A 9,896-nucleotide genomic window follows, 5' to 3' on the forward strand; every position below is an offset into this window, starting at 1 on the left:
TGCATAGATTAATATCTGATGGCAAGTAAGAAAATATGACAAAATGTTACCCTTCAAAAGTATCTCTCCTCAAGGGAAAAGGGACCATCATCTTGCATAATGTCTTTTCACTGAGCTGTACATTATTGTCTCTTCCCCTCGAGGGTAAATAACCTAGGAAAGACAGAACTAGATGTTGGTAAAGAGAACAATTGCCACCGTGCAACTCATTATGATGTACTTGGTTTACAACTAGTATTCTGTGAGTCAGTTTTCCTTCACATTTGAATTACATCCCTTCTTTTCTAGTCAATTAATTAGAGTATGCAATCTCTTTTCAAAGAAACGTCTATGAAGCTTAGCAGTGGTTTATCATTTATGTGCCTGACAATTGTTTTCCACAGTGGATTTAAAAAGTATGGTTTTTAAAAATGGCTATGTGGCAGGATTAGAGAAATAATATAAGTTATATATCAGAAGTAAGAACCGCAAAAAAGGGTTTGAGACCTTGAACATGTAGATTTCTAGCTGAAACAATTGTTTGGATTTAAAATTACATTTACCAATATAAGTTATGTTATGACTTATAGGATGAGATATAATTTATTTTTTAGGTTGATAGGTGAAACTGTAACTTCATCTTTTTTCTGCATCATTCTTCGTGCATGTGGAAATTTGTAACTAGTATCTGTATTGTCTCATTCTAACTGTATGGTACTAAATATTTTTTTGCTCACCATCATATCTATAAATTTTTCAAATGTGATAATGACAGTAAAAATGCCAAAATCAACCACAAAAGATAAAAATAATAGCATTGATCAATCTTTCCCTCTTCTTGCCACTAAGGTGGAACTTATAATTTCTTTTAAAATGCCTGTCCATTTTTTTATTTACTTGGCCATGATTTATATCAGGTTTATCATAAAAGCTTTCAATTAGACAATATACTTTTCACTAATACAAGTCATTGAATTCTAACTGTGGAGTGTAAAATTGTTTTGCATATTCATCTCTGGCTCATATAAGAGGTGAATATAATCATGTCCAAGTAAATAATACCCCAGATTTAATAAGGGTATTAACTATCTAGCAAGAGTGGATCTCCCTTGAGACTATTTTAGAAACCAAGGGGACCAAGGTCCTGACAAGAAGGGACAACCCCTTATTAACATGCAGAAGAAAAATGTAACCATATCAGAAGATCAAATAATTATTTTGTAGAATAAAAAGAATGATGTCTTTATTAATAATATTCCTTTTTACTATATTACCCTGCCTTCATAGCCCTGTGAAAACACACTCAGAGTGATAAAGAAGATTTAATATTCTTTGTCCACTCCATATATACTGCTTTGAATGTATAAGTAAGCCAAGTTATGAAAAGGAGTGGTGGAATAAACAGATAAGAATAAACAAGTTGAATCGTTCAAAAATCACTCTTCAAAACGTGTCTGCTTCTTCATCATCCAATTTCCACATTTGGAATATGAGAACAAGGCAGCAGCTAGGCATTTATGAGTTGAAGCTACCTCACTTCAGTGACTTTTGTCTTTTGGTCTTGCCAAGATATCACACAGTCGGTAGCTATAAGACTAATTTTCCGTCATACAGTCAGCGACTAAGCGGTAGGGGATGACCAATGAGTTTTTTCCATTCACACTTTAGTGACTTTATGGGAAGAGTAGCTGAATTTTATCCAGAATTTAAAGTACTTTATTGTAAAACACATGATTGCAACATGTACTGAAAATTTATTGCAATTTGGATTTTTAATCAAGAAATTAGTATTCGTTGTTGGTTTTTAATGACTTTCTGATGAAACTGTTTACTCAGACACTTTATTATGAATAACTTGGGATTCTTGTTTCAGTCATTCACTAATGTTTACATGTCTCTAATTATTAGGTTGTGGCAGCGAGATTCTGGCTATGGGGGAAGAAACCACCGTCCTTCATCGCTGTCCATTTCAGACCCTAGCAGTAGCAGCACCTTCAAGTTCTCAAATTGTTTGAATGGTTGATTTGGGAAAATGAAGTCTTTAACAGAATGAGGAATGCTGCAAGGAGAAGAAGAAAAGACTATTTTAAACTAACTAACAACTCATTTTAATTTGTAAACATGTAAAATTTAGTTTGTTTTGATTAACATTGACTTTTTTGAGAGAGATTAACATTGATTGAATGCAAGTTAAATTCATTTTTATTGATTGACTGAAATCCCGTCTCACTATGGTATTTGTTGAGATTTGGCTCATTGTATTTTGGGCTAAAATCTTTAGTTTATTAGGATTTGATTTAATGGGGATTGTAAAAGGTTTTAAGGGATTGTTATCCTATTTATAGTAGATTCTATTGATCTATATTTTACAATAAAATCCTAATAAATAGGATAACAATGTAACCCTAAAAGTTGTACTTGGTACCACGTGCTTCATGCCACAAGTAATACAAAAGAGCTATAGCTACTATAGCCGCAGAGGTAGGCAATTTGGCCGAACTGCGTGACCAAAGATGTTGTGTGCTTTATCTGTGATTTCTCGCTCTACTACTTCGTGCAATCGAGGTGCTTGAATCCCCTACAAGTGGTATCAGAGCCGATGGTTCGTGGGACCATGGTAACGGCTGGACAACTTCCGCTGAGGGACCGATGGTTAGTAACCATGGTAACGGTCGGGTAACTTCTGCGGAGGAGCCGATGGTTAGTAACCATAGTGACGGCTGATATCTTCCGCTGCGAAAGGAGGTCAACAAGGATTGCAAAAGTCGTTGTGAGAGGAGAAACCAACGGATCTGAAAGACACGGAACAAGGTGGAGATTTGTCTACTTTCAAGAGGCGATGGCCACACCAGGGAAGGAGAAGTGGATGGACTCCAAGGTCGAGGAGTGAAGCAACAGGGTGTTGAGCAAGGTGGAGTTCAATCCCAGAAATCAGAATCAGGAAACTAAAGCAGCAGATCTTCATAGGGGGAGTCCGGAATTCGCCAAGGTGGAAATTGTTGAGATTTTAGCCCAAAATACAATGAGCCAAATCTCAACAATCTCCACCTTGGCGAATTCCGGACTCCCCCTATGAAGATCTGCTGCTTTAGTTTCCTGATTCTGATTTCTGGGATTGAACTCCACCTTGCTCAACACCCTGTTGCTTCACTCCTCGACCTTGGAGTCCATCCACTTCTCCTTCCCTGGCGTGGCCATCGCCTCTTGAAAGTAGACAAATCTCCACCTTGTTCCGTGTCTTTCAGATCCGTTGGTTTCTCCTCTCACAACGACTTTTGCAATCCTTGTTGACCTCCTTTCGCAGCGGAAGATATCAGCCGTCACTATGGTTACTAACCATCGGCCCCTCCGCAGAAGTTACCCGACCGTTACCATGGTTACTAACCATCGGTCCCTCAGTGGAAGTTGTCCAGCCGTTACCATGGTCCCACGAACCATCGGCTCTGATACCACTTGTAGGGAATTCAAGCACCCCGATTGCACGAAGTAGTAGAGCGAGAAATCACAGATAAAGCACACAGCATCTTTGGTCACGCAGTTCGGCCAAATTGCCTACCTCTGCGGCTATAGTAGCTATAGCTCTTTTGTATTACTTGTGGCATGAAGCACGTGGTACCAAGTACAACTTTTAGGGTTACATTGTTATCCTATTTATTAGGATTTTATTGTAAAATAGAGATCAATAGAATGATTAACATCAAGAAAAATAGATATATGAAGTTGAATATTCTTCAAAATTTGGATATCTCATTCCTTTTGGATCCTATAATTTGGTGCAAATGACTATATATTACTGTATACATTATTAACTCAGTATTATTGATGCGGCTATCTTCATGATCAGCATCAACAAATATATCCGTTTCCCACCTTTCCTGTTTTTTTTCTTTTCTTTTTAACATTCACTTTTTTTGTCAATAGCATGCACTTTTTCTGTTGTTTAAGTGTAAGCATAGTAGTTTGATAACTGATACAGACCACCTTACATGACTAGGAACCAATTAGTCTATGCAATTTGCCAAATGCCACGTGATAATCTATTTGAAAAGTAAGAAGAATGGTCTAAAACCAAATAGAAAAAGAAAAATATCTATTAAAAAATTATGTTAAAGCTGCAAGTTTACACATGCCTTAGTGAAAGTTAGCACTGAAAGTCATAAATTACATTATATAAAGGCTTAACTGCACTTTTGGTCCCCACGTTTAACATCTGTGCGAAAATCGTCCCAACAAAAATCATTAGCAAAAGACATCTTCAACGATAACTATCATTTGCAGTTTTTGTTTTCCGTCTCATTTCCGTGAAGAAACTCACGGAAGGAGGCTTCTGTGTCATTTTTTAATGACATGGCAGAGAGAGATGGGAGAGGGATGCCATGGAGACAACCACGTGATTGTCACGTTCTCTGAACCACCCCATGTGCGAGGCACATGACCATGGATGAAAGAATAGTAAAACCCTAAATGGAAATGATAGGGACCAATTTCGCATAATTGAAACATAGCCGCCTCCCCCTCTGTTAAGGTTTGGTGGTGAAGAAGAACCAGCGGCGAGCAAGACCATTGACGATGATAAAGTGGCGGGGAAGAAGGATTCTGGCATGGGAAGGACGCGAAAGAAGCTCACACCGAAGAAGGAACCCGAAGAATAACCCGAAGAGGAATATGGATCCCGAAGAAGGCTTCACACAAGCCCACACGCAGAACATGGCGATGGACCACGAAAGTATGCACGGTTGTTCGACGCGTATGGAGCCTAAAGATGGAATGGTCCCAGAGAGAAGCACTACCATGCCATACTTTTTCTTTGGAGATTCTCCCCCTTCGAACCATGTGTCAAGGTCAGTTTTGTATTCCTTGATCTTTGTCAATGTCATTGAAAGCGTGGGTGGGTGGGTATGATATCAATGCATGTGTTATCCTTTTGTGTTGTTTATTAAATGGTAGCCTTAATTTATTGTGTAATTTGTATAAATTATTGTGTAATTTGCATAGGAAATGTAATATTACTGCATACTTGGACGCTTAAGGCTATTAGGGCATGGACCGCCGAGTGGTGAAGTTTGACTTGTTAAGAGTCTATGGATTGCGACGTGGCTATACGGTTGGACGACGAGAAGCTTGTGGCGGTAGATGGAGATCTTGAATTTCTTAGAACTTTATTAACTTGACTTGTGATTTTCAACGTTGGCTTAAATATTATTTTGAAATTTGACGTTATCTATTAATTTAATCTTGGTTAATATTACACGATATTTATGGGGTATTATATTTATTTCAAGGTTTTTGAAAACATTAAAATTGAATTGTTTTTATAAAGCGAGGGCTAAAGGATAAGTTCATTTGAATTCACGTAAGAAATCTTAGGTTGTTCTGTCTAAGGTTAGAAAGCTTTTAATTAGGCATTGTGTCGGGCCCGCTTACTTGGGAACATCTCGGACTATTGCTTGGGTGATGATGGGCCTATTTTTTGAAAATATATATCACCTTTTGAAAAAAATTCCGAGTTAGTCCCTATAATTATTGGGTTGCTAATGTGATCCCCGGTTGAGAAATTGGGCCATTACATTTGGGGTATCAGAGCTTTGGTTGAGATAACTAGAGCTTTTGGGTAAACTTGTTTGCTTAAAATGTTTGAACTCTGAGATCGATTGATGGGGTGTCAATCGAAGAAAGAGTGAGTTGATTGCTTGCTGTAATGTGCTTGTGTTTGATGTTTGTTCGTAGGTGAAGAGCCTGATATTAACTAGTAGTGATTATATAGTTGATAGATATGTATATAGATTTTTGATATACAACAGTTTTAACTACCTTTTATACCCCCATGTTGAATGCGACCATATGCATGAAATGGTTGTCCCGCCGTCATGTTCTTTTGGATTGCACCAATAAGGTAGTTATCTTCCCCAATGCTAGACTCGTAGAGTTCTTAAACTCCTACTTTTCGAAACTCTCTTTGATGAATGAGTTTTGAAATCCCTTTGGCTACGAACGTGGTAGAGACGAAGGAGAATTGCGTACAAGGGTAGCAACGACTTGATGACTTGATGCCTTTACCAAGGATTGGTGACTTAATGAACCAGTTACGAGGAGCTGATGACGATGAAGAATCGATCCAGGAAGAGCATAGAAACGTTAGAGACCTTGTTACCTTCTTGTAGTTTTAGTTAACCTAGTTTAACTTTTCGTTCGAATTCAAATGGGTTGTACCCACCTTATCTTATGTCATTGTGGTTGTCACCTTTGTGTAACCTTTGACCATACCCCCATAAAATAAATTCCTTGTCTTGAGTATTCTGATAGTTTTGTGGTTACTTTGTTCGGTGTTGGGACGATGTCATCTTTGATTGTTCTTGTTGTGCGGTTATTTGTGATGCGGGTCGACAAGATGGTGGGTGGAACCATTGGTTAAACATTGATGGTGGATGGAACCATCAATTAAACAGGGATGGTGGATGGAACCATCGGTTAGACCAAGATGGTGGATGGAACCATCGGGAAAACAGGATTAGTGGACAGAACCAACAATCAATCGATAAGGTGGATGGAACCATTGATTAAGCATGGTGGTGGATGGAACCACCGGACAAATCAGATGGTGGACGTAACCATTGTGCGGGCAAGGTGGTGGATGGAACCATCGAACAAGTGCAGTGGTGGATGAAACCATTAAACTCAAAATCCTGAAAGATTTCTTTTTCCCGTATCTGTATTGTTGTTGTTGTTGTTGTTGTTGTTGTTGTTGTTGTTGTTGTTGTTGTGAAATGGTGGATGTAACCTTAGACTAGTTGTTGTTGTTGTTGTTGTTGTTGTTGTTGTGAAATGGTGGATGTAACCTTAGACTCGAAGCTTGGGAAGATTATTTTCTGTGTCTGTATTGTTGTTGATGTTGTCGTTGTTGCCTTTGTTGTTAAATGGTGGAGGAAACCCTTAGACTCGAAGCTGTGAGGACCTATGTTCCTTTTCTGGGTTGTTATTGTTGTTGTTGCTGCTGTTGTGGTTGTCGTCGTTGTTGTTGTTGTTCAGGAAAAATGTGGAGAGAATCTTTAAACTTGAAGTCCGTGAGGATTTGTTTTGCCCAGTGTATGGGTTGTTGTTGGTGTTGTTGTTGTTGTGATTGTCATTTAGGTTGTTGTTGCTGTTGTTGTCTTTGTCGTTGTTGTTGTTGTCTCAGTTATTGTTGTACTTAAATCTTAGGTCGGGATGGCGACCAATGTATCTCGGCATGAGCACGACGCTATGTGTTTAGAGTAGTCATTGAGTTTTTCCTTGAATGTAGGATCAAACAGTCAAGGAACGAGCAAGTTCCTTTAGCGGAAGTAATTTGGAATCAAGTCACGAATGACGCGACTTGAAGTTAGGGGAACAATACTCTGCACTGTTTCCATTCTTAAGTTTCGAGGACGAAACTTTTGTTAGGGGGGCAGAATTGTAAGACTCTCAATTTATTAAATAATTATATCACTAAATAATTATATCATTATAATAATAATAATATATGACTTGTTTGACTTTGACTAATGTTGTTTTGATTATGCCGTCATTAATTGTTTGTTGACGAATGAGTGACTGTTTGCTGGAAATGAATAAGGAAATGATTGAATGCATGGTGCGCATGAGAATGTGAGAATTTCCTCATGTGGTCATTTGTGAAGCTAAATTAATGTTGTGTTGCAAAGAAATTTATTTTGGAGTTAAACTATTGTTATTAAACATAATAATTAGTTTTTAAATAGAAAATAGACTTAGAAAATTATTAAATTAAATATATAAGTTATAAAATAAAAGGAAATTAAAATCAATATAAATATATATTAGAAAAGAAGAACTTCGCCGTAGATCGGGCTTTGAAGGCGGCGGTCCTAGGTTTTCATGGTGGTGATGGCTTCCACGTGGTGGCCATGGTGGCTGCCCTTTAGGTTCGCGCGATGAGGAGGAGGAGGTGATGGTGTGACCGGCGGTGGCTCTCATGGAAGAAGAAGAAGAAGAAGGAGGCGCAGTGATGGTGGTGTGGCCAGCGGCGGTGGCTCTCATGGAAGAAGAAGAAGAAGAAGAAGAAGGAGGCCCAGTGATGGTGGTGTGGCCAGCGGCGAGCTCGCGTGAGGAAGCTCGCGGTGGTGGTGGCTTGGCCGAAGAGCAGTGGCGGCGACCATGAAGAAGAAGATGAAGTGAGAAAAATGGAGAAGAATGGAGAAGAAAGTGAGAAAGGGAGAGATGTCGAGAGATTGAGAGAGAATTTGGGGGGGGGGAATTTTTGGGTAAAAAAATAATATTAAAATGAAAAAGAAAATCCACGTCACTAGTTCCGTTAGTCAAACTAACGACACTTAACAGAAGGGCTTGAAACGCACGTTTTTGAAACGTTGGGGTGCCTGACCGCTACGTTTAAACACGGGGGGCCCCGATCGCTCATTTGTGAAAGATCAGGGGCCCAAAGTGGAATTAAGCCTAATTGATATTATTTTAGAAGATATAATTTTCAATTGATATATGTTTTAATTTTATATATTCTAAAATAATTGATTGATATTATTTTAAAAGATAAGACTTGGTCTTTTAATTTATTTTAAATTTATTTTTAGAATTTATTGATTAATTTTTATTGAATTTTCGAATTTTTTATTAATTCGGGATTTTATGAGTTTTTATTGTGATTTGCTAGATTTTGTTAGTTTTTATCTATATTTATTTAATACCATTTTTAATATTAGATTTTATTGAGATTTAGGTTGTTTATTTCTTAATTTTATTTTAATTTATCTTATTATTTATTTTAAATCCAGAAAATACTTTATTTTATTTTAGATTTACATTTAGAGTATATTAATTAAATTTTCTTAAATTTTTGGATTTTTAATTAATTCAGGATTTTATGAGTTTTTATTGTGATTTGCTAGACTTGGTAGTTTTTATCTATCTTTATTTAGTACCTTTTTAAATTTTAGATTTGATTAGAATTTAGGTTGTTTATTTCTTAATTTTATCTTATTATTTATTTAATTTTACTTCCAGGAAATATTTTATTTTATTTTACATTTATTTACAGAGTATAATAATTAATTTTTATTGATTTTTCGGATTTTTAATTAATGCAGGATTTTATGAGTTTTTATTGTGATTTGCTAGATTTTGATAGTTTTTATCTATTATTATTTATTATTTATTTAATTTTAATTTCATGAAATATTTTATTTTATTATTGAGTTACATTTAGAGTATAAATGAACTTTTATGGTATTTTTATTGAATTTTTATATTTTTATTTAATTTAGGATTTTATGAGTTTATTATTGTGATTTGCTTTATTTTGATAGTTTTTATCTATCTTTATTTAGTACCTTTTTAAAGTTTAGATTTGATTAGGATTTAGGTTGTTTATATCTTGATTTTATCTTAATTTATCTTATTATTTATTTAATGCTAATTCTAAGAAAAGAGAGTTGATTTGGTGCTGAGGGTCCACAAAGCTACCATGGAAACGCAGAGATTTGATAGCTGCTATTTATACCTCTGTCACATGTCGCGATCAGGACAGAGGTATGTCGTAAGATGATGTTACGTGAAGAAGAGTTTATCATGTTGTGATTGATGGTTTGTGCCATTTCAGTTTATCCTTTGTTCGTAATTCAATCCTGGATTCTTAAATTTCACATATTTTGTGTGTTTTGATCCAAAAGTTTACAAATTTTTGCATAGACCCTTTAACGAATCATTGTTGAAGACGTAATGTTTTGATTCTGATCTAACGTTTTTTCTATTGTTCTTCTTCTGCTTTTGTATTTTTTTAAACCAGATTTTAGTATAGTTTGTAGAAATTCATGCGTGTGAAGTCATTCTAAACCAAATTTTGGTATAATTTATAGAAATTTACGAAACTTAGGATAGCCTGAATTTATATTCATTTCTCAAATTTTGCA

Source organism: Lotus japonicus, chromosome 1, assembly GCF_012489685.1.
Source record: "Lotus japonicus ecotype B-129 chromosome 1, LjGifu_v1.2".
NCBI classification, from domain to species: domain Eukaryota; kingdom Viridiplantae; phylum Streptophyta; class Magnoliopsida; order Fabales; family Fabaceae; genus Lotus; species Lotus japonicus.